Below are 26,061 nucleotides of genomic sequence, written 5' to 3'. Positions count from 1 at the left end.
TATATGATTCTGAATGTTCACTCATATCTCGCGACCCACCTATGACATGTTAATAACCGCTTTGGGTCCCAAATCATAGTTTAAGAATTCATGTCAGAGGTTCTTGAGTTTATTCATCTCGAGACCCAAATGAAAAATGTACTGTCCTCGAATGATCATAGTTACGAAGAAATAGTATGTGATTACCATTGATTACTATTATCTCGCTACCCACCTCTCACCAGTGTTGCCAACTTAGCGACTGTCGCTATATTTAGTGAGTATTCAGAAAAAAGACAATAATCGACAGAAGAAAGTTCAATTGTAGTTCTAAACATACTTAGGGTGTTTTTTACTCACTTTTTGTCTCTCCCGAGGCGTTATTCCTCTCTCCTACAGCGTCAATCACAATTACATCCACTTGGCCAATTATGAAAATTATGTGATGACGTCATTTAGCGACTTCTAGCTACTTTTAGGACCAGCAATAGCTACTTTCCTTCCTGAGGATTTGGCAACACTGCCTCTCACATGCTCAGGCCCACTTAGCGTCCCAAAACGTAGCTTAAGAAACCCTGTTGCTAGACAATTGAAGGTGTCTGTATCGTTTCCAATATTAGTAAAAGACATCTCTTTTGTGATGTGATTTTGCTAGACAGAGATGTGGGTTAAATTAATGAGACTGGTTTGATTCAAATAGGTGTGGGTGTTCACATCTGCAACATATATGACTTTTATGGGTGCTGTGGCTTAGTTGGTTAAAGTGCCTGTCTAGTAAACAGGAGATCCTGAGTTCAAATCTCAGCAGTACCTTTTTATTGTTCACATTGGTGGAGAAGGTCAGAGGGGAGGGCACTCAGGTTTTCTCACCAATGGGTTTAGAGAATTAGAGATGACGTGAGGAGGATGCAATTGAGATATTCCAATGTCACGGAAAAAGGGCACTTTTTGAATGAGAAAAAACCTACCGACTGTGTAAAGCTCCATTGTTTCTTCAGTTTATTCATTATCGAGACCAAAATGAAAAGAGTTTAGCCAGCTTGTGCACATCACTTTCACAGTCTATGTAGGCTTTACAAAGCCACATCTTGAAGCCGGCTGTGATCGTATAGTGGTTAGTACTCTGCGTTGTGGTCGCAGCAACCCCGGTTTGAATCCGGGTCACGGCACTGCAATGTAATTTTAGAAGGGTTGTTTTTTGAATGAGTTAAGACTTGCTATGCAAGCTAAGAAACTCAGCAACTCTGCCGTTTGACAAAGTTCCCCACCATATTGTAGGTTAATTACTTACACGAAATCATTCATCTGCTGTTTCAGACGTTTTTACCATTTTTAAGCTCGAGAGCCAAATGAGAAATGCAGTGTCCTCGAACGACCAACATTATGAAGAAATAGTATATGATTCTGAATGTTCACTCATATCTCGCGACCCACCTATGACATGTTAATAACCGCTTTGGGTCCCAAATCATAGTTTAAGAATTCATGTCAGAGGTTCTTGAGTTTATTCATCTCGAGACCCAAATGAAAAATGTACTGTCCTCGAATGATCATAGTTACGAAGAAATAGTATGTGATTACCATTGATTACTATTATCTCGCTACCCACCTCTCACCAGTGTTGCCAACTTAGCGACTGTCGCTATATTTAGTGAGTATTCAGAAAAAAGACAAGAATCGACAGAAGAAAGTTCAATTGTAGTTCTAAACATACTTAGGGTGTTTTTTACTCACTTTTTGTCTCTCCCGAGGCGTTATTCCTCTCTCCTACAGCGTCAATCACAATTACATCCACTTGGCCAATTATAAAAATTATGTGATGACGTCATTTAGCGACTTCTAGCTACTTTTAGGACCAGCAATAGCTACTTTCCTTCCTGAGGATTTGGCAACACTGCCTCTCACATGCTCAGGCCCACTTAGCGTCCCAAAACGTAGCTTAAGAAACCCTGTTGCTAGACAATTGAAGGTGTCTGTATCGTTTCCAATATTAGTAAAAGACATCTCTTTTGTGATGTGATTTTGCTAGACAGAGATGTGGGTTAAATTAATGAGACTGGTTTGATTCAAATAGGTGTGGGTGTTCACATCTGCAACATATATGACTTTTATGGGTGCTGTGGCTTAGTTGGTTAAAGTGCCTGTCTAGTAAACAGGAGATCCTGAGTTCAAATCTCAGCAGTACCTTTTTATTGTTCACATTGGTGGAGAAGGTCAGAGGGGAGGGCACTCAGGTTTTCTCACCAATGGGTTTAGAGAATTAGAGATGACGTGAGGAGGATGCAATTGAGATATTCCAATGTCACGGAAAAAGGGCACTTTTTGAATGAGAAAAAACCTACCGACTGTGTAAAGCTCCATTGTTTCTTCAGTTTATTCATTATCGAGACCAAAATGAAAAGAGTTTAGCCAGCTTGTGCACATCACTTTCACAGTCTATGTAGGCTTTACAAAGCCACATCTTGAAGCCGGCCGTGATCGTATAGTGGTTAGTACTCTGCGTTGTGGTCGCAGCAACCCCGGTTTGAATCCGGGTCACGGCACTGCAATGTAATTTTAGAAGGGTTGTTTTTTGAATGAGTTAAGACTTGCTATGCAAGCTAAGAAACTCAGCAACTCTGCCGTTTGACAAAGTTCCCCACCATATTGTAGGTTAATTACTTACACGAAATCATTCATCTGCTGTTTCAGACGTTTTTACCATTTTTAAGCTCGAGAGCCAAATGAGAAATGCAGTGTCCTCGAACGACCAACATTATGAAGAAATAGTATATGATTCTGAATGTTCACTCATATCTCGCGACCCACCTATGACATGTTAATAACCGCTTTGGGTCCCAAATCATAGTTTAAGAATTCATGTCAGAGGTTCTTGAGTTTATTCATCTCGAGACCCAAATGAAAAATGTACTGTCCTCGAATGATCATAGTTACGAAGAAATAGTATGTGATTACCATTGATTACTGATATCTCGCTACCCACCTCTCACCAGTGTTGCCAACTTAGCGACTTTGTCGCTATATTTAGTGAGTATTCAGAAAAAAGACAAGAATCGACAGAAGAAAGTTCAATTGTAGTTCTAAACATACTTAGGGTTTTTTTTTACTCACTTTTTGTCTCTCCCGAGGCGTTATTCCTCTCTCCTACAGCGTCAATCACAATTACATCCACTTGGCCAATTATGAAAATTATGTGATGACGTCATTTAGCGACTTCTAGCTACTTTTAGGACCAGCAATAGCTACTTTCCTTCCTGAGGATTTGGCAACACTGCCTCTCACATGCTCAGGCCCACTTTGCGTCCCAAAACGTAGCTTAAGAAACCCTGTTGCTAGACAATTGAAGGTGTCTGTATCGTTTCCAATATTAGTAAAAGACATCTCTTTTGTGATGTGATTTTGCTAGACAGAGATGTGGGTTAAATTAATGAGACTGGTTTGATTCAAATAGGTGTGGGTGTTCACATCTGCAACATATGTGACTTTTATGGGTGCTGTGGCTTAGTTGGTTAAAGTGCCTGTCTAGTAAACAGGAGATCCTGAGTTCAAATCTCAGCAGTACCTTTTTATTGTTCACATTGGTGGAGAAGGTCAGAGGGGAGGGCACTCAGGTTTTCTCACCAATGGGTTTAGAGAATTAGAGATGACGTGAGGAGGATGCAATTGAGATATTCCAATGTCACGGAAAAAGGGCACTTTTTGAATGAGAAAAAACCTACCGACTGTGTAAAGCTCCACTGTTTCTTCAGTTTATTCATTATCGAGACCAAAATGAAAAGAGTTTAGCCAGCTTGTGCACATCACTTTCACAGCCTATGTAGGCTTTACAAAGCCAGCTCTTGTAGCCGGCCGTGATCGTATAGTGGTTAGTACTCTGCGTTGTGGTCGCAGCAACCCCGGTTCGAATCCGTGTCACGGCACTGCAATACAATTTTAGAAGGGTTGTTTTTTGAATGAGTTAAGACTTGCTATGCAAGCTAAGAAACTCAGCAACTCTGCCGTTTGACAAAGTTCCCCACCATATTGTAGGTTAATTACTTACACGAAATCATTCATCTGCTGTTTCAGACGTTTTTACAATTTTTAAGCTCGAGAGCCAAATGAGAAATGCAGTGTCCTCGAACGACCAACATTATGAAGAAATAGTATATGATTCTGAATGTTCACTCATATCTCGCGACCCACCTATGACATGTTAATAACCGCTTTGGGTCCCAAATCATAGTTTAAGAATTCATGTCAGAGGTTCTTGAGTTTATTCATCTCGAGACCCAAATGAAAAATGTACTGTCCTCGAATGATCATAGTTACGAAGAAATAGTATGTGATTACCATTGATTACTATTATCTCGCTACCCACCTCTCACCAGTGTTGCCAACTTAGCGACTGTCGCTATATTTAGTGAGTATTCAGAAAAAAGACAATAATCGACAGAAGAAAGTTCAATTGTAGTTCTAAACATACTTAGGGTGTTTTTTACTCACTTTTTGTCTCTCCCGAGGCGTTATTCCTCTCTCCTACAGCGTCAATCACAATTACATCCACTTGGCCAATTATGAAAATTATGTGATGACGTCATTTAGCGACTTCTAGCTACTTTTAGGACCAGCAATAGCTACTTTCCTTCCTGAGGATTTGGCAACACTGCCTCTCACATGCTCAGGCCCACTTAGCGTCCCAAAACGTAGCTTAAGAAACCCTGTTGCTAGACAATTGAAGGTGTCTGTATCGTTTCCAATATTAGTAAAAGACATCTCTTTTGTGATGTGATTTTGCTAGACAGAGATGTGGGTTAAATTAATGAGACTGGTTTGATTCAAATAGGTGTGGGTGTTCACATCTGCAACATATATGACTTTTATGGGTGCTGTGGCTTAGTTGGTTAAAGTGCCTGTCTAGTAAACAGGAGATCATGAGTTCAAATCTCAGCAGTACCTTTTTATTGTTCACATTGGTGGAGAAGGTCAGAGGGGAGGGCACTCAGGTTTTCTCACCAATGGGTTTAGAGAATTAGAGATGACGTGAGGAGGATGCAATTGAGATATTCCAATGTCACGGAAAAAGGGCACTTTTTGAATGAGAAAAAACCTACCGACTGTGTAAAGCTCCATTGTTTCTTCAGTTTATTCATTATCGAGACCAAAATGAAAAGAGTTTAGCCAGCTTGTGCACATCACTTTCACAGTCTATGTAGGCTTTACAAAGCCACCTCTTGAAGCTGGCCGTGATCGTATAGTGGTTAGTACTCTGCGTTGTGGTCGCAGCAACCCCGGTTCGAACCCGGGTCACGGCACTGCAATGTAATTTTAGAAGGGTTGTTTTTTGAATGAGTTAAGACTTGCTATGCAAGCTAAGAAACTCAGCAACTCTGCCGTTTGACAAAGTTCCCCACCATATTGTAGGTTAATTACTTACACGAAATGATTCATCTGCTGTTTCAGACGTTTTTACAATTTTTAAGCTCGAGAGCCAAATGAGAAATGCAGTGTCCTCGAACGACCAACATTATGAAGAAATAGTATATGATTCTGAATGTTCACTCATATCTCGCGACCCACCTATGACATGTTAATAACCGCTTTGGGTCCCAAATCATAGTTTAAGAATTCATGTCAGAGGTTCTTGAGTTTATTCATCTCGAGACCCAAATGAAAAATGTACTGTCCTCGAATGATCATAGTTACGAAGAAATAGTATGTGATTACCATTGATTACTGATATCTCGCTACCCACCTCTCACCAGTGTTGCCAACTTAGCGACTTTGTCGCTATATTTAGTGAGTATTCAGAAAAAAGACAAGAATCGACAGAAGAAAGTTCAATTGTAGTTCTAAACATACTTAGGGTGTTTTTTACTCACTTTTTGTCTCTCCCGAGGCGTTATTCCTCTCTCCTACAGCGTCAATCACAATTACATCCACTTGGCCAATTATGAAAATTATGTGATGACGTCATTTAGCGACTTCTAGCTACTTTTAGGACCAGCAATAGCTACTTTCCTTCCTGAGGATTTGGCAACACTGCCTCTCACATGCTCAGGCCCACTTTGCGTCCCAAAACGTAGCTTAAGAAACCCTGTTGCTAGACAATTGAAGGTGTCTGTATCGTTTCCAATATTAGTAAAAGACATCTCTTTTGTGATGTGATTTTGCTAGACAGAGATGTGGGTTAAATTAATGAGACTGGTTTGATTCAAATAGGTGTGGGTGTTCACATCTGCAACATATATGACTTTTATGGGTGCTGTGGCTTAGTTGGTTAAAGTGCCTGTCTAGTAAACAGGAGATCCTGAGTTCAAATCTCAGCAGTACCTTTTTATTGTTCACATTGGTGGAGAAGGTCAGAGGGGAGGGCACTCAGGTTTTCTCACCAATGGGTTTAGAGAATTAGAGATGACGTGAGGAGGATGCAATTGAGATATTCCAATGTCACGGAAAAAGGGCACTTTTTGAATGAGAAAAAACCTACCGACTGTGTAAAGCTCCATTGTTTCTTCAGTTTATTCATTATCGAGACCAAAATGAAAAGAGTTTAGCCAGCTTGTGCACATCACTTTCACAGTCTATGTAGGCTTTACAAAGCCACCTCTTGAAGCTGGCCGTGATCGTATAGTGGTTAGTACTCTGCGTTGTGGTCGCAGCAACCCCGGTTCGAACCCGGGTCACGGCACTGCAATGTAATTTTAGAAGGGTTGTTTTTTGAATGAGTTAAGACTTGCTATGCAAGCTAAGAAACTCAGCAACTCTGCCGTTTGACAAAGTTCCCCACCATATTGTAGGTTAATTACTTACACGAAATGATTCATCTGCTGTTTCAGACGTTTTTACAATTTTTAAGCTCGAGAGCCAAATGAGAAATGCAGTGTCCTCGAACGACCAACATTATGAAGAAATAGTATATGATTCTGAATGTTCACTCATATCTCGCGACCCACCTATGACATGTTAATAACCGCTTTGGGTCCCAAATCATAGTTTAAGAATTCATGTCAGAGGTTCTTGAGTTTATTCATCTCGAGACCCAAATGAAAAATGTACTGTCCTCGAATGATCATAGTTACGAAGAAATAGTATGTGATTACCATTGATTACTATTATCTCGCTACCCACCTCTCACCAGTGTTGCCAACTTAGCGACTGTCGCTATATTTAGTGAGTATTCAGAAAAAAGACAATAATCGACAGAAGAAAGTTCAATTGTAGTTCTAAACATACTTAGGGTGTTTTTTACTCACTTTTTGTCTCTCCCGAGGCGTTATTCCTCTCTCCTACAGCGTCAATCACAATTACATCCACTTGGCCAATTATGAAAATTATGTGATGACGTCATTTAGCGACTTCTAGCTACTTTTAGGACCAGCAATAGCTACTTTCCTTCCTGAGGATTTGGCAACACTGCCTCTCACATGCTCAGGCCCACTTAGCGTCCCAAAACGTAGCTTAAGAAACCCTGTTGCTAGACAATTGAAGGTGTCTGTATCGTTTCCAATATTAGTAAAAGACATCTCTTTTGTGATGTGATTTTGCTAGACAGAGATGTGGGTTAAATTAATGAGACTGGTTTGATTCAAATAGGTGTGGGTGTTCACATCTGCAACATATATGACTTTTATGGGTGCTGTGGCTTAGTTGGTTAAAGTGCCTGTCTAGTAAACAGGAGATCCTGAGTTCAAATCTCAGCAGTACCTTTTTATTGTTCACATTGGTGGAGAAGGTCAGAGGGGAGGGCACTCAGGTTTTTTCACCAATGGGTTTAGAGAATTAGAGATGACGTGAGGAGGATGCAATTGAGATATTCCAATGTCACGGAAAAAGGGCACTTTTTGAATGAGAAAAAACCTACCGACTGTGTAAAGCTCCATTGTTTCTTCAGTTTATTCATTATCGAGACCAAAATGAAAAGAGTTTAGCCAGCTTGTGCACATTACTTTCACAGTCTATGTAGGCTTTACAAAGCCACCTCTTGAAGCCGGCCGTGATCGTATAGTGGTTAGTACTCTGCGTTGTGGTCGCAGCAACCCCGGTTCGAATCCGGGTCACGGCACTGCAATGTAATTTTAGAAGGGTTGTTTTTTGAATGAGTTAAGACTTGCTATGCAAGCTAAGAAACTCAGCAACTCTGCCGTTTGACAAAGTTCCCCACCATATTGTAGGTTAATTACTTACACGAAATGATTCATCTGCTGTTTCAGACGTTTTTACAATTTTTAAGCTCGAGAGCCAAATGAGAAATGCAGTGTCCTCGAACGACCAACATTATGAAGAAATAGTATATGATTCTGAATGTTCACTCATATCTCGCGACCCACCTATGACATGTTAATAACCGCTTTGGGTCCCAAATCATAGTTTAAGAATTCATGTCAGAGGTTCTTGAGTTTATTCATCTCGAGACCCAAATGAAAAATGTACTGTCCTCGAATGATCATAGTTACGAAGAAATAGTATGTGATTACCATTGATTACTGATATCTCGCTACCCACCTCTCACCAGTGTTGCCAACTTAGCGACTGTCGCTATATTTAGTGAGTATTCAGAAAAAAGACAATAATCGACAGAAGAAAGTTCAATTGTAGTTCTAAACATACTTAGGGTGTTTTTTACTCACTTTTTGTCTCTCCCGAGGCGTTATTCCTCTCTCCTACAGCGTCAATCACAATTACATCCACTTGGCCAATTATGAAAATTATGTGATGACGTCATTTAGCGACTTCTAGCTACTTTTAGGACCAGCAATAGCTACTTTCCTTCCTGAGGATTTGGCAACACTGCCTCTCACATGCTCAGGCCCACTTAGCGTCCCAAAACGTAGCTTAAGAAACCCTGTTGCTAGACAATTGAAGGTGTCTGTATCGTTTCCAATATTAGCAAAAGACATCTCTTTTGTGATGTGATTTTGCTAGACAGAGATGTGGGTTAAATTAATGAGACTGGTTTGATTCAAATAGGTGTGGGTGTTCACATCTGCAACATATATGACTTTTATGGGTGCTGTGGCTTAGTTGGTTAAAGTGCCTGTCTAGTAAACAGGAGATCCTGAGTTCAAATCTCAGCAGTACCTTTTTATTGTTCACATTGGTGGAGAAGGTCAGAGGGGAGGGCACTCAGGTTTTCTCACCAATGGGTTTAGAGAATTAGAGATGACGTGAGGAGGATGCAATTGAGATATTCCAATGTCACGGAAAAAGGGCACTTTTTGAATGAGAAAAAACCTACCGACTGTGTAAAGCTCCATTGTTTCTTCAGTTTATTCATTATCGAGACCAAAATGAAAAGAGTTTAGCCAGCTTGTGCACATTACTTTCACAGTCTATGTAGGCTTTACAAAGCCACCTCTTGAAGCCGGCCGTGATCGTATAGTGGTTAGTACTCTGCGTTGTGGTCGCAGCAACCCCGGTTCGAATCCGGGTCACGGCACTGCAATGTAATTTTAGAAGGGTTGTTTTTTGAATGAGTTAAGACTTGCTATGCAAGCTAAGAAACTCAGCAACTCTGCCGTTTGACAAAGTTCCCCACCATATTGTAGGTTAATTACTTACACGAAATGATTCATCTGCTGTTTCAGACGTTTTTACAATTTTTAAGCTCGAGAGCCAAATGAGAAATGCAGTGTCCTCGAACGACCAACATTATGAAGAAATAGTATATGATTCTGAATGTTCACTCATATCTCGCGACCCACCTACCTACCTACATGTTAATAACCGCTTTGGGTCCCAAATCATAGTTTAAGAATTCATGTCAGAGGTTCTTGAGTTTATTCATCTCGAGACCCAAATGAAAAATGTACTGTCCTCGAATGATCATAGTTACGAAGAAATAGTATGTGATTACCATTGATTACTGATATCTCGCTACCCACCTCTCACCAGTGTTGCCAACTTAGCGACTTTGTCGCTATATTTAGTGAGTATTCAGAAAAAAGACAAGAATCGACAGAAGAAAGTTCAATTGTAGTTCTAAACATACTTAGGGTGTTTTTTACTCACTTTTTGTCTCTCCCGAGGCGTTATTCCTCTCTCCTACAGCGTCAATCACAATTACATCCACTTGGCCAATTATGAAAATTATGTGATGACGTCATTTAGCGACTTCTAGCTACTTTTAGGACCAGCAATAGCTACTTTCCTTCCTGAGGATTTGGCAACACTGCCTCTCACATGCTCAGGCCCACTTAGCGTCCCAAAACGTAGCTTAAGAAACCCTGTTGCTAGACAATTGAAGGTGTCTGTATCGTTTCCAATATTAGTAAAAGACATCTCTTTTGTGATGTGATTTTGCTAGACAGAGATGTGGGTTAAATTAATGAGACTGGTTTGATTCAAATAGGTGTGGGTGTTCACATCTGCAACATATATGACTTTTATGGGTGCTGTGGCTTAGTTGGTTAAAGTGCCTGTCTAGTAAACAGGAGATCCTGAGTTCAAATCTCAGCAGTACCTTTTTATTGTTCACATTGGTGGAGAAGGTCAGAGGGGAGGGCACTGAGGTTTTCTCACCAATGGGTTTAGAGAATTAGAGATGACGTGAGGAGGATGCAATTGAGATATTCCAATGTCACGGAAAAAGGGCACTTTTTGAATGAGAAAAAACCTACCGACTGTGTAAAGCTCCACTGTTTCTTCAGTTTATTCATTATCGAGACCAAAATGAAAAGAGTTTAGCCAGCTTGTGCACATCACTTTCACAGCCTATGTAGGCTTTACAAAGCCAGCTCTTGTAGCCGACCGTGATCGTATAGTGGTTAGTACTCTGCGTTGTGGTCGCAGCAACCCCGGTTCGAATCCGGGTCTCGGCACTGCAATGTAATTTTAGAAGGGTTGTTTTTTGAATGAGTTATGACTTACTATGCAAGCTAAGAAACTCAGCAACTCTGCCGTTTGACAAAGTTCCCCACCATATTGTAGGTTAATTACTTACACGAAATGATTCATCTGCTGTTTCAGACGTTTTTACCATTTTTAAGCTCCAGAGCCAAATGAGAAATGCAGTGTCCTCGAACGACCAACATTATGAAGAAATAGTGTATGATTCTGAATGTTCACTCATATCTCGCGACCCACCTATGACATGTTAATAACCGCTTATGGTCCCAAATCATAGTTTAAGAATTCATGTCAGAGGTTCTTGAGTTTATTCATCTCGAGACCCAAATGAAAAATGTACTGTCCTCGAATGATCATAGTTACGAAGAAATAGTATGTGATTACCATTGATTACTGATATCTCGCTACCCACCTCTCACCAGTGTTGCCAACTTAGCGACTTTGTCGCTATATTTAGTGAGTATTCAGAAAAAAGACAAGAATCGACAGAAGAAAGTTCAATTGTAGTTCTAAACATACTTAGGGTGTTTTTTACTCACTTTTTGTCTCTCCCGAGACGTTATTCCTCTCTCCTACAGCGTCAATCACAATTACATCCACTTGGCCAATTATGAAAATTATGTGATGACGTCATTTAGCGACTTCTAGCTACTTTTAGGACCAGCAATAGCTACTTTCCTTCCTGGGGATTTGGCAACACTGCCTCTCACATGCTCAGGCCCACTTTGCGTCCCAAAACGTAGCTTAAGAAACCCTGTTGCTAGACAATTGAAGGTGTCTGTATCGTTTCCAATATTAGTAAAATACATCTCTTTTGTGATGTGATTTTGCTAGACAGAGATGTGGGTTAAATTAATGAGACTGGTTTGATTCAAATAGGTGTGGGTGTTCACATCTGCAACATATATGGCTTTTATGGGTGCTGTGGCTTAGTTGGTTAAAGTGCCTGTCTAGTAAACAGGAGATCCTGAGTTCAAATCTCAGCAGTACCTTTTTATTGTTCACATTGGTGGAGAAGGTCAGAGGGGAGGGCACTCAGGTTTTCTCACCAATGGGTTTAGAGAATTAGAGATGACGTGAGGAGGATGCAATTGAGATATTCCAATGTCACGGAAAAAGGGCACTTTTTGAATGAGAAAAAACCTACCGACTGTGTAAAGCTCCATTGTTTCTTCAGTTTATTCATTATCGAGACCAAAATGAAAAGAGTTTAGCCAGCTTGTGCACATCACTGTCACAGTCTATGTAGGCTTTACAAAGCCACCTCTTGAAGCTGGCCGTGATCGTATAGTGGTTAGTACTCTGCGTTGTGGTCGCAGCAACCCCGGTTCGAATCCGGGTCACGGCACTGCAATGTAATTTTAGAAGGGTTGTTTTTTGAATGAGTTAAGACTTGCTATGCAAGCTAAGAAACTCAGCAACTCTGCCGTTTGACAAAGTTCCCCACCATATTGTAGGTTAATTACTTACACGAAATCATTCATCTGCTGTTTCAGACGTTTTTACCATTTTTAAGCTCGAGAGCCAAATGAGAAATGCAGTGTCCTCGAACGACCAACATTATGAAGAAATAGTATATGATTCTGAATGTTCACTCATATCTCGCGACCCACCTATGACATGTTAATAACCGCTTTGGGTCCCAAATCATAGTTTAAGAATTCATGTCAGAGGTTCTTGAGTTTATTCATCTCGAGACCCAAATGAAAAATGTACTGTCCTCGAATGATCATAGTTACGAAGAAATAGTATGTGATTACCATTGATTACTGATATCTCGCTACCCACCTCTCACCAGTGTTGCCAACTTAGCGACTTTGTCGCTATATTTAGTGAGTATTCAGAAAAAAGACAAGAATCGACAGAAGAAAGTTCAATTGTAGTTCTAAACATACTTAGGGTGTTTTTTACTCACTTTTTGTCTCTCCCGAGGCGTTATTCCTCTCTCCTACAGCGTCAATCACAATTACATCCACTTGGCCAATTATGAAAATTATGTGATGACGTCATTTAGCGACTTCTAGCTACTTTTAGGACCAGCAATAGCTACTTTCCTTCCTGAGGATTTGGCAACACTGCCTCTCACATGCTCAGGCCCACTTAGCGTCCCAAAACGTAGCTTAAGAAACCCTGTTGCTAGACAATTGAAGGTGTCTGTATCGTTTCCAATATTAGTAAAAGACATCTCTTTTGTGATGTGATTTTGCTAGACAGAGATGTGGGTTAAATTAATGAGACTGGTTTGATTCAAATAGGTGTGGGTGTTCACATCTGCAACATATATGACTTTTATGGGTGCTGTGGCTTAGTTGGTTAAAGTGCCTGTCTAGTAAACAGGAGATCCTGAGTTCAAATCTCAGCAGTACCTTTTTATTGTTCACATTGGTGGAGAAGGTCAGAGGGGAGGGCACTGAGGTTTTCTCACCAATGGGTTTAGAGAATTAGAGATGACGTGAGGAGGATGCAATTGAGATATTCCAATGTCACGGAAAAAGGGCACTTTTTGAATGAGAAAAAACCTACCGACTGTGTAAAGCTCCACTGTTTCTTCAGTTTATTCATTATCGAGACCAAAATGAAAAGAGTTTAGCCAGCTTGTGCACATCACTTTCACAGCCTATGTAGGCTTTACAAAGCCAGCTCTTGTAGCCGACCGTGATTGTATAGTGGTTAGTACTCTGCGTTGTGGTCGCAGCAACCCCGGTTCGAATCCGGGTCTCGGCACTGCAATGTAATTTTAGAAGGGTTGTTTTTTGAATGAGTTATGACTTACTATGCAAGCTAAGAAACTCAGCAACTCTGCCGTTTGACAAAGTTCCCCACCATATTGTAGGTTAATTACTTACACGAAATGATTCATCTGCTGTTTCAGACGTTTTTACCATTTTTAAGCTCCAGAGCCAAATGAGAAATGCAGTGTCCTCGAACGACCAACATTATGAAGAAATAGTGTATGATTCTGAATGTTCACTCATATCTCGCGACCCACCTATGACATGTTAATAACCGCTTATGGTCCCAAATCATAGTTTAAGAATTCATGTCAGAGGTTCTTGAGTTTATTCATCTCGAGACCCAAATGAAAAATGTACTGTCCTCGAATGATCATAGTTACGAAGAAATAGTATGTGATTACCATTGATTACTGATATCTCGCTACCCACCTCTCACCAGTGTTGCCAACTTAGCGACTTTGTCGCTATATTTAGTGAGTATTCAGAAAAAAGACAAGAATCGACAGAAGAAAGTTCAATTGTAGTTCTAAACATACTTAGGGTGTTTTTTACTCACTTTTTGTCTCTCCCGAGACGTTATTCCTCTCTCCTACAGCGTCAATCACAATTACATCCACTTGGCCAATTATGAAAATTATGTGATGACGTCATTTAGCGACTTCTAGCTACTTTTAGGACCAGCAATAGCTACTTTCCTTCCTGGGGATTTGGCAACACTGCCTCTCACATGCTCAGGCCCACTTTGCGTCCCAAAACGTAGCTTAAGAAACCCTGTTGCTAGACAATTGAAGGTGTCTGTATCGTTTCCAATATTAGTAAAATACATCTCTTTTGTGATGTGATTTTGCTAGACAGAGATGTGGGTTAAATTAATGAGACTGGTTTGATTCAAATAGGTGTGGGTGTTCACATCTGCAACATATATGGCTTTTATGGGTGCTGTGGCTTAGTTGGTTAAAGTGCCTGTCTAGTAAACAGGAGATCCTGAGTTCAAATCTCAGCAGTACCTTTTTATTGTTCACATTGGTGGAGAAGGTCAGAGGGGAGGGCACTCAGGTTTTCTCACCAATGGGTTTAGAGAATTAGAGATGACGTGAGGAGGATGCAATTGAGATATTCCAATGTCACGGAAAAAGGGCACTTTTTGAATGAGAAAAAACCTACCGACTGTGTAAAGCTCCATTGTTTCTTCAGTTTATTCATTATCGAGACCAAAATGAAAAGAGTTTAGCCAGCTTGTGCACATCACTGTCACAGTCTATGTAGGCTTTACAAAGCCACCTCTTGAAGCTGGCCGTGATCGTATAGTGGTTAGTACTCTGCGTTGTGGTCGCAGCAACCCCGGTTCGAATCCGGGTCACGGCACTGCAATGTAATTTTAGAAGGGTTGTTTTTTGAATGAGTTAAGACTTGCTATGCAAGCTAAGAAACTCAGCAACTCTGCCGTTTGACAAAGTTCCCCACCATATTGTAGGTTAATTACTTACACGAAATCATTCATCTGCTGTTTCAGACGTTTTTACCATTTTTAAGCTCGAGAGCCAAATGAGAAATGCAGTGTCCTCGAACGACCAACATTATGAAGAAATAGTATATGATTCTGAATGTTCACTCATATCTCGCGACCCACCTATGACATGTTAATAACCGCTTTGGGTCCCAAATCATAGTTTAAGAATTCATGTCAGAGGTTCTTGAGTTTATTCATCTCGAGACCCAAATGAAAAATGTACTGTCCTCGAATGATCATAGTTACGAAGAAATAGTATGTGATTACCATTGATTACTGATATCTCGCTACCCACCTCTCACCAGTGTTGCCAACTTAGCGACTTTGTCGCTATATTTAGTGAGTATTCAGAAAAAAGACAAGAATCGACAGAAGAAAGTTCAATTGTAGTTCTAAACATACTTAGGGTGTTTTTTACTCACTTTTTGTCTCTCCCGAGGCGTTATTCCTCTCTCCTACAGCGTCAATCACAATTACATCCACTTGGCCAATTATGAAAATTATGTGATGACGTCATTTAGCGACTTCTAGCTACTTTTAGGACCAGCAATAGCTACTTTCCTTCCTGAGGATTTGGCAACACTGCCTCTCACATGCTCAGGCCCACTTAGCGTCCCAAAACGTAGCTTAAGAAACCCTGTTGCTAGACAATTGAAGGTGTCTGTATCGTTTCCAATATTAGTAAAAGACATCTCTTTTGTGATATGATTTTGCTAGACAGAGATGTGGGTTAAATTAATGAGACTGGTTTGATTCAAATAGGTGTGGGTGTTCACATCTGCAACATATATGATTTTTATGGGTGCTGTGGCTTAGTTGGTTAAAGTGCCTGTCTAGTAAACAGGAGATCCTGAGTTCAAATCTCAGCAGTACCTTTTTATTGTTCACATTGGTGGAGAAGGTCAGAGGGGAGGGCACTCAGGTTTTCTCACCAATGGGTTTAGAGAATTAGAGATGACGTGAGGAGGATGCAATTGAGATATTCCAATGTCACGGAAAAAGGGCACTTTTTGAATGAGAAAAAACCTACCGACTGTGTAAAGCTCCACTGTTTCTTCAGTTTATTCATTATCGAGACCAAAATGAAAAGAGTTTAGCCAGCTTGTGCACATCACTTTCACAGCCTATGTAGGCTTTACAAAGCCAGCTCTTGTAGCCGGCCGTGATCGTATAGTGGTTAGTACTCTGCGTTGTGGTCGCAGCAACCCCGGTTCGAATCCGGGTCACGGCACTGCAATGTAATTTTAGAAGGGTTGTTTTTTGAATGAGTTAAGACTTACTATGCAAGCTAAGAAACTCAGCAACTCTGCCGTTTGACAAAGTTCCCCACCATATTGTAGGTTAATTACTTACACGAAATGATTAATCTGCTGTTTCAGACGTTTTTACCATTTTTAAGCTCCAGAGCCAAATGAGAAATGCAGTGTCCTCGAACGACCAACATTATGAAGAAATACTGTATGATTCTGAATGTTCACTCATATCTCGCGACCCACCTATGACATGTTAATAACCGCTTATGGTCCCAAATCATAGTTTAAGAATTCATGTCAGAGGTTCTTGAGTTTATTCATCTCGAGACCCAAATGAAAAATGTACTGTCCTCGAATGATCATAGTTACGAAGAAATAGTATGTGATTACCATTGATTACTGATATCTCGCTACCCACCTCTCACCAGTGTTGCCAACTTAGCGACTTTGTCGCTATATTTAGTGAGTATTCAGAAAAAAGACAAGAATCGACAGAAGAAAGTTCAATTGTAGTTCTAAACATACTTAGGGTGTTTTTTACTCACTTTTTGTCTCTCCCGAGACGTTATTCCTCTCTCCTACAGCGTCAATCACAATTACATCCACTTGGCCAATTATGAAAATGATGTGATGACGTCATTTAGCGACTTCTAGCTACTTTTAGGACCAGCAATAGCTACTTTCCTTCCTGAGGATTTGGCAACACTGCCTCTCACATGCTCAGGCCCACTTTGCGTCCCAAAACGTAGCTTAAGAAACCCTGTTGCTAGACAATTGAAGGTGTCTGTATCGTTTCCAATATTAGTAAAAGACATCTCTTTTGTGATGTGATTTTGCTAGACAGAGATGTGGGTTAAATTAATGAGACTGGTTTGATTCAAATAGGTGTGGGTGTTCACATCTGCAACATATATGGCTTTAATGGGTGCTGTGGCTTAGTTGGTTAAAGTGCCTGTCTAGTAAACAGGAGATCCTGAGTTCAAATCTCAGCAGTACCTTTTTATTGTTCACATTGGTGGAGAAGGTCAGAGGGGAGGGCACTCAGGTTTTCTCACCAATGGGTTTAGAGAATTAGAGATGACGTGAGGAGGATGCAATTGAGATATTCCAATGTCACGGAAAAAGGGCACTTTTTGAATGAGAAAAAACCTACCGACTGTGTAAAGCTCCACTGTTTCTTCAGTTTATTCATTATCGAGACCAAAATGAAAAGAGTTTAGCCAGCTTGTGCACATCACTTTCACAGCCTATGTAGGCTTTACAAAGCCAGCTCTTGTAGCCGGCCGTGATCGTATAGTGGTTAGTACTCTGCGTTGTGGTCGCAGCAACCCCGGTTCGAATCCGGGTCACGGCACTGCAATGTAATTTTAGAAGGGTTGTTTTTTGAATGAGTTAAGACTTACTATGCAAGCTAAGAAACTCAGCAACTCTGCCGTTTGACAAAGTTCCCCACCATATTGTAGGTTAATTACTTACACGAAATGATTAATCTGCTGTTTCAGACGTTTTTACCATTTTTAAGCTCCAGAGCCAAATGAGAAATGCAGTGTCCTCGAACGACCAACATTATGAAGAAATACTGTATGATTCTGAATGTTCACTCATATCTCGCGACCCACCTATGACATGTTAATAACCGCTTATGGTCCCAAATCATAGTTTAAGAATTCATGTCAGAGGTTCTTGAGTTTATTCATCTCGAGACCCAAATGAAAAATGTACTGTCCTCGAATGATCATAGTTACGAAGAAATAGTATGTGATTACCATTGATTACTGATATCTCGCTACCCACCTCTCACCAGTGTTGCCAACTTAGCGACTTTGTCGCTATATTTAGTGAGTATTCAGAAAAAAGACAAGAATCGACAGAAGAAAGTTCAATTGTAGTTCTAAACATACTTAGGGTGTTTTTTACTCACTTTTTGTCTCTCCCGAGACGTTATTCCTCTCTCCTACAGCGTCAATCACAATTACATCCACTTGGCCAATTATGAAAATGATGTGATGACGTCATTTAGCGACTTCTAGCTACTTTTAGGACCAGCAATAGCTACTTTCCTTCCTGAGGATTTGGCAACACTGCCTCTCACATGCTCAGGCCCACTTTGCGTCCCAAAACGTAGCTTAAGAAACCCTGTTGCTAGACAATTGAAGGTGTCTGTATCGTTTCCAATATTAGTAAAAGACATCTCTTTTGTGATGTGATTTTGCTAGACAGAGATGTGGGTTAAATTAATGAGACTGGTTTGATTCAAATAGGTGTGGGTGTTCACATCTGCAACATATATGGCTTTAATGGGTGCTGTGGCTTAGTTGGTTAAAGTGCCTGTCTAGTAAACAGGAGATCCTGAGTTCAAATCTCAGCAGTACCTTTTTATTGTTCACATTGGTGGAGAAGGTCAGAGGGGAGGGCACTCAGGTTTTCTCACCAATGGGTTTAGAGAATTAGAGATGACGTGAGGAGGATGCAATTGAGATATTCCAATGTCACGGAAAAAGGGCACTTTTTGAATGAGAAAAAACCTACCGACTGTGTAAAGCTCCATTGTTTCTTCCGTTTATTCATTATCGAGACCAAAATGAAAAGAGTTTAGCCAGCTTGTGCACATCACTTTCACAGTCTATGTAGGCTTTACAAAGCCACCTCTTGAAGCCGGCCGTGATCGTATAGTGGTTAGTACTCTGCGTTGTGGTCGCAGCAACCCCGGTTCGAATCCGGGTCACGGCACTGCAATGTAATTTTAGAAGGGTTGTTTTTTGAATGAGTTAAGACTTACTATGCAAGCTAAGAAACTCAGCAACTCTGCCGTTTGACAAAGTTCCCCACCATATTGTAGGTTAATTACTTACACGAAATGATTCATCTGCTGTTTCAGACGTTTTTACAATTTTTAAGCTCCAGACCAAATGAGAAATGCAGTGTCCTCGAACGACCAACATTATGAAGAAATAGTATATGATTCTGAATGTTCACTCATATCTCGCGACCTACCTATGACATGTTAATAACCGCTTTGGGTCCCAAATCATAGTTTAAGAATTCATGTCAGAGGTTCTTGAGTTTATTCATCTCGAGACCCAAATGAAAAATGTACTGTCCTCGAATGATCATAGTTACGAAGAAATAGTATGTGATTACCATTGATTACTGATATCTCGCTACCCACCTCTCACCAGTGTTGCCAACTTAGCGACTTTGTCGCTATATTTAGTGAGAATTCAGAAAAAAGACAAGAATCGACAGAAGAAAGTTCAATTGTAGTTCTAAACATACTTAGGGTGTTTTTTACTCACTTTTTGTCTCTCCCGAGACGTTATTCCTCTCTCCTACAGCGTCAATCACAATTACATCCACTTGGCCAATTATGAAAATTATGTGATGACGTCATTTAGCGACTTCTAGCTACTTTTAGGACCAGCAATAGCTACTTTCCTTCCTGAGGATTTGGCAACACTGCCTCTCACATGCTCAGGCCCACTTTGCGTCCCAAAACGTAGCTTAAGAAACCCTGTTGCTAGACAATTGAAGGTGTCTGTATCGTTTCCAATATTAGTAAAAGACATCTCTTTTGTGATGTGATTTTGCTAGACAGAGATGTGGGTTAAATTAATGAGACTGGTTTGATTCAAATAGGTGTGGGTGTTCACATCTGCAACATATATGGCTTTAATGGGTGCTGTGGCTTAGTTGGTTAAAGTGCCTGTCTAGTAAACAGGAGATCCTGAGTTCAAATCTCAGCAGTACCTTTTTATTGTTCACATTGGTGGAGAAGGTCAGAGGGGAGGGCACTCAGGTTTTCTCACCAATGGGTTTAGAGAATTAGAGATGACGTGAGGAGGATGCAATTGAGATATTCCAATGTCACGGAAAAAGGGCACTTTTTGAATGAGAAAAAACCTACCGACTGTGTAAAGCTCCATTGTTTCTTCCGTTTATTCATTATCGAGACCAAAATGAAAAGAGTTTAGCCAGCTTGTGCACATCACTTTCACAGTCTATGTAGGCTTTACAAAGCCACCTCTTGAAGCCGGCCGTGATCGTATAGTGGTTAGTACTCTGCGTTGTGGTCGCAGCAACCCCGGTTCGAATCCGGGTCATGGCACTGCAATGTAATTTTAGAAGGGTTGTTTTTTGAATGAGTTAAGACTTACTATGCAAGCTAAGAAACTCAGCAACTCTGCCGTTTGACAAAGTTCCCCACCATATTGTAGGTTAATTACTTACACGAAATGATTCATCTGCTGTTTCAGACGTTTTTACAATTTTTAAGCTCCAGACCAAATGAGAAATGCAGTGTCCTCGAACGACCAACATTATGAAGAAATAGTATATGATTCTGAATGTTCACTCATATCTCGCGACCTACCTATGACATGTTAATAACCGCTTTGGGTCCCAAATCATAGTTTAAGAATTCATGTCAGAGGTTCTTGAGTTTATTCATCTCGAGACCCAAATGAAAAATGTACTGTCCTCGAATGATCATAGTTACGAAGAAATAGTATGTGATTACCATTGATTACTGATATCTCGCTACCCACCTCTCACCAGTGTTGCCAACTTAGCGACTTTGTCGCTATATTTAGGAGGTATTCAGAAAAAAGACAAGAATCGACAGAAGAAAGTTCAATTGTAGTTCTAAACATACTTAGGGTGTTTTTTACTCACTTTTTGTCTCTCCCGAGACGTTATTCCTCTCTCCTACAGCGTCAATCACAATTACATCCACTTGGCCAATTATGAAAATTATGTGATGACGTCATTTAGCGACTTCTAGCTACTTTTAGGACCAGCAATAGCTACTTTCCTTCCTGAGGATTTGGCAACACTGCCTCTCACATGCTCAGGCCCACTTTGCGTCCCAAAACGTAGCTTAAGAAACCCTGTTGCTAGACAATTGAAGGTGTCTGTATCGTTTCCAATATTAGTAAAAGACATCTCTTTTGTGATGTGATTTTGCTAGACAGGGATGTGGGTTAAATTAATGAGACTGGTTTGATTCAAATAGGTGTGGGTGTTCACATCTGCAACATATATGACTTTTATGGGTGCTGTGGCTTAGTTGGTTAAAGTGCCTGTCTAGTAAACAGGAGATCCTGAGTTCAAATGTCAGCAGTACCTTTTTATTGTTCACATTGGTGGAGAAGGTCAGAGGGGAGGGCACTCAAGTTTTCTCACCAATGGGTTTAGAGAATTAGAGATGACGTGAGGAGGATGCAATTGAGACATTCCAATGTCACGGAAAAAGGGCACTTTTTGAATGAGAAAAAACCTACCGACTGTGTAAAGCTCCACTGTTTCTTCAGTTTATTCATTATCGAGACCAAAATGAAAAGAGTTTAGCCAGCTTGTGCACATCACTTTCACAGCCTATGTAGGCTTTACAAAGCCAACTCTTGTAGCCGGCCGTGATCGTATAGTGGTTAGTACTCTGCGTTGTGGTCGCAGCAACCCCGGTTCGAATCCGGGTCATGGCACTGCAATGTAATTTTAGAAGGGTTGTTTTTTGAATGAGTTAAGACTTACTATGCAAGCTAAGAAACTCAGCAACTCTGCCGTTTGACAAAGTTCCCCACCATATTGTAGGTTAATTACTTACACGAAATGATTCATCTGCTGTTTCAGACGTTTTTACAATTTTTAAGCTCCAGACCAAATGAGAAATGCAGTGTCCTCGAACGACCAACATTATGAAGAAATAGTATATGATTCTGAATGTTCACTCATATCTCGCGACCTACCTATGACATGTTAATAACCGCTTTGGGTCCCAAATCATAGTTTAAGAATTCATGTCAGAGGTTCTTGAGTTTATTCATCTCGAGACCCAAATGAAAAATGTACTGTCCTCGAATGATCATAGTTACGAAGAAATAGTATGTGATTACCATTGATTACTGATATCTCGCTACCCACCTCTCACCAGTGTTGCCAACTTAGCGACTTTGTCGCTATATTTAGGAGGTATTCAGAAAAAAGACAAGAATCGACAGAAGAAAGTTCAATTGTAGTTCTAAACATACTTAGGGTGTTTTTTACTCACTTTTTGTCTCTCCCGAGACGTTATTCCTCTCTCCTACAGCGTCAATCACAATTACATCCACTTGGCCAATTATGAAAATTATGTGATGACGTCATTTAGCGACTTCTAGCTACTTTTAGGACCAGCAATAGCTACTTTCCTTCCTGAGGATTTGGCAACACTGCCTCTCACATGCTCAGGCCCACTTTGCGTCCCAAAACGTAGCTTAAGAAACCCTGTTGCTAGACAATTGAAGGTGTCTGTATCGTTTCCAATATTAGTAAAAGACATCTCTTTTGTGATGTGATTTTGCTAGACAGGGATGTGGGTTAAATTAATGAGACTGGTTTGATTCAAATAGGTGTGGGTGTTCACATCTGCAACATATATGACTTTTATGGGTGCTGTGGCTTAGTTGGTTAAAGTGCCTGTCTAGTAAACAGGAGATCCTGAGTTCAAATGTCAGCAGTACCTTTTTATTGTTCACATTGGTGGAGAAGGTCAGAGGGGAGGGCACTCAAGTTTTCTCACCAATGGGTTTAGAGAATTAGAGATGACGTGAGGAGGATGCAATTGAGACATTCCAATGTCACGGAAAAAGGGCACTTTTTGAATGAGAAAAAACCTACCGACTGTGTAAAGCTCCACTGTTTCTTCAGTTTATTCATTATCGAGACCAAAATGAAAAGAGTTTAGCCAGCTTGTGCACATCACTTTCACAGCCTATGTAGGCTTTACAAAGCCAACTCTTGTAGCCGGCTGTGATCGTATAGTGGTTAGTACTCTGCGTTGTGGTCGCAGCAACCCCGGTTCGAATCCGGGTCACGGCACTGCAATGTAATTTTAGAAGGGATGTTTTTTAAATGAGTTAAGACTTACTATGCAAGCTAAGAAACTCAGCAACTCTGCCGTTTGACAAAGTTCCCCACCATATTGTAGGTTAATTACTTACACGAAATGATTCATCTGCTGTTTCAGACGTTTTTACAATTTTTAAGCTCCAGAGCCAAATGAGAAATGCAGTGTCCTCGAACGACCAACATTATGAAGAAATAGTATATGATTCTGAATGTTCACTCATATCTCGCGACCCACCTATGACATGTTAATAACCGCTTTGGGTCCCAAATCATAGTTTAAGAATTCATGTCAGAGGTTCTTGAGTTTATTCATCTCGAGACCCAAATGAAAAATGTACTGTCCTCGAATGATCATAGTTACGAAGAAATAGTATGTGATTACCATTGATTACTGATATCTCGCTACCCACCTCTCACCAGTGTTGCCAACTTAGCGACTTTGTCGCTATATTTAGGAGGTATTCAGAAAAAAGACAAGAATCGACAGAAGAAAGTTCAATTGTAGTTCTAAACATACTTAGGGTGTTTTTTACTCACTTTTTGTCTCTCCCGAGACGTTATTCCTCTCTCCTACAGCGTCAATCACAATTACATCCACTTGGCCAATTATGAAAATTATGTGATGACGTCATTTAGCGACTTCTAGCTACTTTTAGGACCAGCAATAGCTACTTTCCTTCCTGAGGATTTGGCAACACTGCCTCTCACATGCTCAGGCCCACTTTGCGTCCCAAAACGTAGCTTAAGAAACCCTGTTGCTAGACAATTGAAGGTGTCTGTATCGTTTCCAATATTAGTAAAAGACATCTCTTTTGTGATGTGATTTTGCTAGACAGGGATGTGGGTTAAATTAATGAGACTGGTTTGATTCAAATAGGTGTGGGTGTTCACATCTGCAACATATATGACTTTTATGGGTGCTGTGGCTTAGTTGGTTAAAGTGCCTGTCTAGTAAACAGGAGATCCTGAGTTCAAATGTCAGCAGTACCTTTTTATTGTTCACATTGGTGGAGAAGGTCAGAGGGGAGGGCACTCAAGTTTTCTCACCAATGGGTTTAGAGAATTAGAGATGACGTGAGGAGGATGCAATTGAGACATTCCAATGTCACGGAAAAAGGGCACTTTTTGAATGAGAAAAAACCTACCGACTGTGTAAAGCTCCACTGTTTCTTCAGTTTATTCATTATCGAGACCAAAATGAAAAGAGTTTAGCCAGCTTGTGCACATCACTTTCACAGCCTATGTAGGCTTTACAAAGCCAACTCTTGTAGCCGGCCGTGATCGTATAGTGGTTAGTACTCTGCGTTGTGGTCGCAGCAACCCCGGTTCGAATCCGGGTCACGGCACTGCAATGTAATTTTAGAAGGGTTGTTTTTTGAATGAGTTAAGACTTACTATGCAAGCTAAGAAACTCAGCAACTCTGCTGTTTGACAAAGTTCCCCACCATATTGTAGGTTAATTACTTACACGAAATGATTCATCTGCTGTTTCAGACGTTTTTACAATTTTTAAGCTCCAGAGCCAAATGAGAAATGCAGTGTCCTCGAACGACCAACATTATGAAGAAATAGTATATGATTCTGAATGTTCACTCATATCTCGCGACCCACCTATGACATGTTAATAACCGCTTTGGGTCCCAAATCATAGTTTAAGAATTCATGTCAGAGGTTCTTGAGTTTATTCATCTCGAGACCCAAATGAAAAATGTACTGTCCTCGAATGATCATAGTTACGAAGAAATAGTATGTGATTACCATTGATTACTGATATCTCGCTACCCACCTCTCACCAGTGTTGCCAACTTAGCGACTTTGTCGCTATATTTAGGAGGTATTCAGAAAAAAGACAAGAATCGACAGAAGAAAGTTCAATTGTAGTTCTAAACATACTTAGGGTGTTTTTTACTCACTTTTTGTCTCTCCCGAGACGTTATTCCTCTCTCCTACAGCGTCAATCACAATTACATCCACTTGGCCAATTATGAAAATTATGTGATGACGTCATTTAGCGACTTCTAGCTACTTTTAGGACCAGCAATAGCTACTTTCCTTCCTGAGGATTTGGCAACACTGCCTCTCACATGCTCAGGCCCACTTTGCGTCCCAAAACGTAGCTTAAGAAACCCTGTTGCTAGACAATTGAAGGTGTCTGTATCGTTTCCAATATTAGTAAAAGACATCTCTTTTGTGATGTGATTTTGCTAGACAGAGATGTGGGTTAAATTAATGAGACTGGTTTGATTCAAATAGGTGTGGGTGTTCACATCTGCAACATATATGACTTTTATGGGTGCTGTGGCTTAGTTGGTTAAAGTGCCTGTCTAGTAAACAGGAGATCCTGAGTTCAAATCTCAGCAGTACCTTTTTATTGTTCACATTGGTGGAGAAGGTCAGAGGGGAGGGCACTCAAGTTTCCTCACCAATGGGTTTAGAGAATTAGAGATGACGTGAGGAGGATGCAATTGAGATATTCCAATGTCACGGAAAAAGGGCACTTTTTGAATGAGAAAAAACCTACCGACTGTGTAAAGCTCCACTGTTTCTTCAGTTTATTCATTATCGAGACCAAAATTAAAAGAGTTTAGCCAGCTTGTGCACATCACTTTCATAGCCTATGTAGGCTTTACAAAGCCAGCTCTTGTAGCCGGCCGTGATCGTATAGTGGTTAGTACTCTGCGTTGTGGTCGCAGCAACCCCGGTTCGAATCCGGGTCACGGCACTGCAATGTAATTTTAGAAGGGTTGTTTTTTGAATGAGTTAAGACTTACTATGCAAGCTAAGAAACTCAGCAACTCTGCCGTTTGACAAAGTTCCCCACCATATTGTAGGTTAATTACTTACACGAAATGATTCATCTGCTGTTTCAGAC

At 40.5% G+C, this 26,061-nt stretch overlaps 24 non-coding genes across 24 annotated transcripts; all 24 read left to right on the top strand.

Annotated features, from left to right (window-relative positions):
• The first annotated feature begins 718 nt into the window (after positions 1 to 718).
• On the top strand, positions 719 to 792 carry trnat-agu (transfer RNA threonine (anticodon AGU)). The gene has a single exon. It is a non-coding gene; the product is annotated as a tRNA-Thr (tRNA).
• Positions 793 to 2,092: 1,300 nt separating this feature from the next.
• Positions 2,093 to 2,166, top strand: trnat-agu (transfer RNA threonine (anticodon AGU)). Its single transcript has one exon. It is a non-coding gene; the product is annotated as a tRNA-Thr (tRNA).
• Positions 2,167 to 3,469: 1,303 nt separating this feature from the next.
• trnat-agu (transfer RNA threonine (anticodon AGU)) lies at positions 3,470 to 3,543 on the top strand. The gene has a single exon. It is a non-coding gene; the product is annotated as a tRNA-Thr (tRNA).
• Positions 3,544 to 6,219: 2,676 nt separating this feature from the next.
• trnat-agu (transfer RNA threonine (anticodon AGU)) lies at positions 6,220 to 6,293 on the top strand. Its single transcript has one exon. It is a non-coding gene; the product is annotated as a tRNA-Thr (tRNA).
• Positions 6,294 to 7,593: 1,300 nt separating this feature from the next.
• trnat-agu (transfer RNA threonine (anticodon AGU)) lies at positions 7,594 to 7,667 on the top strand. The gene has a single exon. It is a non-coding gene; the product is annotated as a tRNA-Thr (tRNA).
• A 284-nt stretch (positions 7,668 to 7,951) lies between these two features.
• Positions 7,952 to 8,023, top strand: trnah-gug (transfer RNA histidin (anticodon GUG)). Its single transcript has one exon. It is a non-coding gene; the product is annotated as a tRNA-His (tRNA).
• A 944-nt stretch (positions 8,024 to 8,967) lies between these two features.
• trnat-agu (transfer RNA threonine (anticodon AGU)) lies at positions 8,968 to 9,041 on the top strand. The gene has a single exon. It is a non-coding gene; the product is annotated as a tRNA-Thr (tRNA).
• Positions 9,042 to 9,325: 284 nt separating this feature from the next.
• trnah-gug (transfer RNA histidin (anticodon GUG)) lies at positions 9,326 to 9,397 on the top strand. Its single transcript has one exon. It is a non-coding gene; the product is annotated as a tRNA-His (tRNA).
• A 951-nt stretch (positions 9,398 to 10,348) lies between these two features.
• On the top strand, positions 10,349 to 10,422 carry trnat-agu (transfer RNA threonine (anticodon AGU)). Its single transcript has one exon. It is a non-coding gene; the product is annotated as a tRNA-Thr (tRNA).
• Positions 10,423 to 11,724: 1,302 nt separating this feature from the next.
• trnat-agu (transfer RNA threonine (anticodon AGU)) lies at positions 11,725 to 11,798 on the top strand. Its single transcript has one exon. It is a non-coding gene; the product is annotated as a tRNA-Thr (tRNA).
• A 284-nt stretch (positions 11,799 to 12,082) lies between these two features.
• Positions 12,083 to 12,154, top strand: trnah-gug (transfer RNA histidin (anticodon GUG)). The gene has a single exon. It is a non-coding gene; the product is annotated as a tRNA-His (tRNA).
• Positions 12,155 to 13,100: 946 nt separating this feature from the next.
• trnat-agu (transfer RNA threonine (anticodon AGU)) lies at positions 13,101 to 13,174 on the top strand. The gene has a single exon. It is a non-coding gene; the product is annotated as a tRNA-Thr (tRNA).
• Positions 13,175 to 14,476: 1,302 nt separating this feature from the next.
• On the top strand, positions 14,477 to 14,550 carry trnat-agu (transfer RNA threonine (anticodon AGU)). Its single transcript has one exon. It is a non-coding gene; the product is annotated as a tRNA-Thr (tRNA).
• Positions 14,551 to 14,834: 284 nt separating this feature from the next.
• Positions 14,835 to 14,906, top strand: trnah-gug (transfer RNA histidin (anticodon GUG)). The gene has a single exon. It is a non-coding gene; the product is annotated as a tRNA-His (tRNA).
• A 946-nt stretch (positions 14,907 to 15,852) lies between these two features.
• trnat-agu (transfer RNA threonine (anticodon AGU)) lies at positions 15,853 to 15,926 on the top strand. Its single transcript has one exon. It is a non-coding gene; the product is annotated as a tRNA-Thr (tRNA).
• A 284-nt stretch (positions 15,927 to 16,210) lies between these two features.
• On the top strand, positions 16,211 to 16,282 carry trnah-gug (transfer RNA histidin (anticodon GUG)). The gene has a single exon. It is a non-coding gene; the product is annotated as a tRNA-His (tRNA).
• Positions 16,283 to 17,228: 946 nt separating this feature from the next.
• Positions 17,229 to 17,302, top strand: trnat-agu (transfer RNA threonine (anticodon AGU)). Its single transcript has one exon. It is a non-coding gene; the product is annotated as a tRNA-Thr (tRNA).
• A 284-nt stretch (positions 17,303 to 17,586) lies between these two features.
• trnah-gug (transfer RNA histidin (anticodon GUG)) lies at positions 17,587 to 17,658 on the top strand. Its single transcript has one exon. It is a non-coding gene; the product is annotated as a tRNA-His (tRNA).
• Positions 17,659 to 18,604: 946 nt separating this feature from the next.
• Positions 18,605 to 18,678, top strand: trnat-agu (transfer RNA threonine (anticodon AGU)). The gene has a single exon. It is a non-coding gene; the product is annotated as a tRNA-Thr (tRNA).
• Positions 18,679 to 18,962: 284 nt separating this feature from the next.
• On the top strand, positions 18,963 to 19,034 carry trnah-gug (transfer RNA histidin (anticodon GUG)). Its single transcript has one exon. It is a non-coding gene; the product is annotated as a tRNA-His (tRNA).
• Positions 19,035 to 19,979: 945 nt separating this feature from the next.
• Positions 19,980 to 20,053, top strand: trnat-agu (transfer RNA threonine (anticodon AGU)). Its single transcript has one exon. It is a non-coding gene; the product is annotated as a tRNA-Thr (tRNA).
• Positions 20,054 to 24,463: 4,410 nt separating this feature from the next.
• trnah-gug (transfer RNA histidin (anticodon GUG)) lies at positions 24,464 to 24,535 on the top strand. Its single transcript has one exon. It is a non-coding gene; the product is annotated as a tRNA-His (tRNA).
• A 946-nt stretch (positions 24,536 to 25,481) lies between these two features.
• Positions 25,482 to 25,555, top strand: trnat-agu (transfer RNA threonine (anticodon AGU)). The gene has a single exon. It is a non-coding gene; the product is annotated as a tRNA-Thr (tRNA).
• Positions 25,556 to 25,839: 284 nt separating this feature from the next.
• Positions 25,840 to 25,911, top strand: trnah-gug (transfer RNA histidin (anticodon GUG)). Its single transcript has one exon. It is a non-coding gene; the product is annotated as a tRNA-His (tRNA).
• The last annotated feature ends 150 nt before the right edge of the window (positions 25,912 to 26,061 follow it).

This window comes from Oncorhynchus mykiss, chromosome 16, assembly GCF_057628025.1.
Source record: "Oncorhynchus mykiss isolate SJ-2025 chromosome 16, ASM5762802v1, whole genome shotgun sequence".
NCBI lineage: Eukaryota > Metazoa > Chordata > Actinopteri > Salmoniformes > Salmonidae > Oncorhynchus > Oncorhynchus mykiss.
The sequence above is the reverse complement of the archived record's forward strand: the minus strand, read 5'-3'. Positions and strand labels throughout refer to the sequence as shown.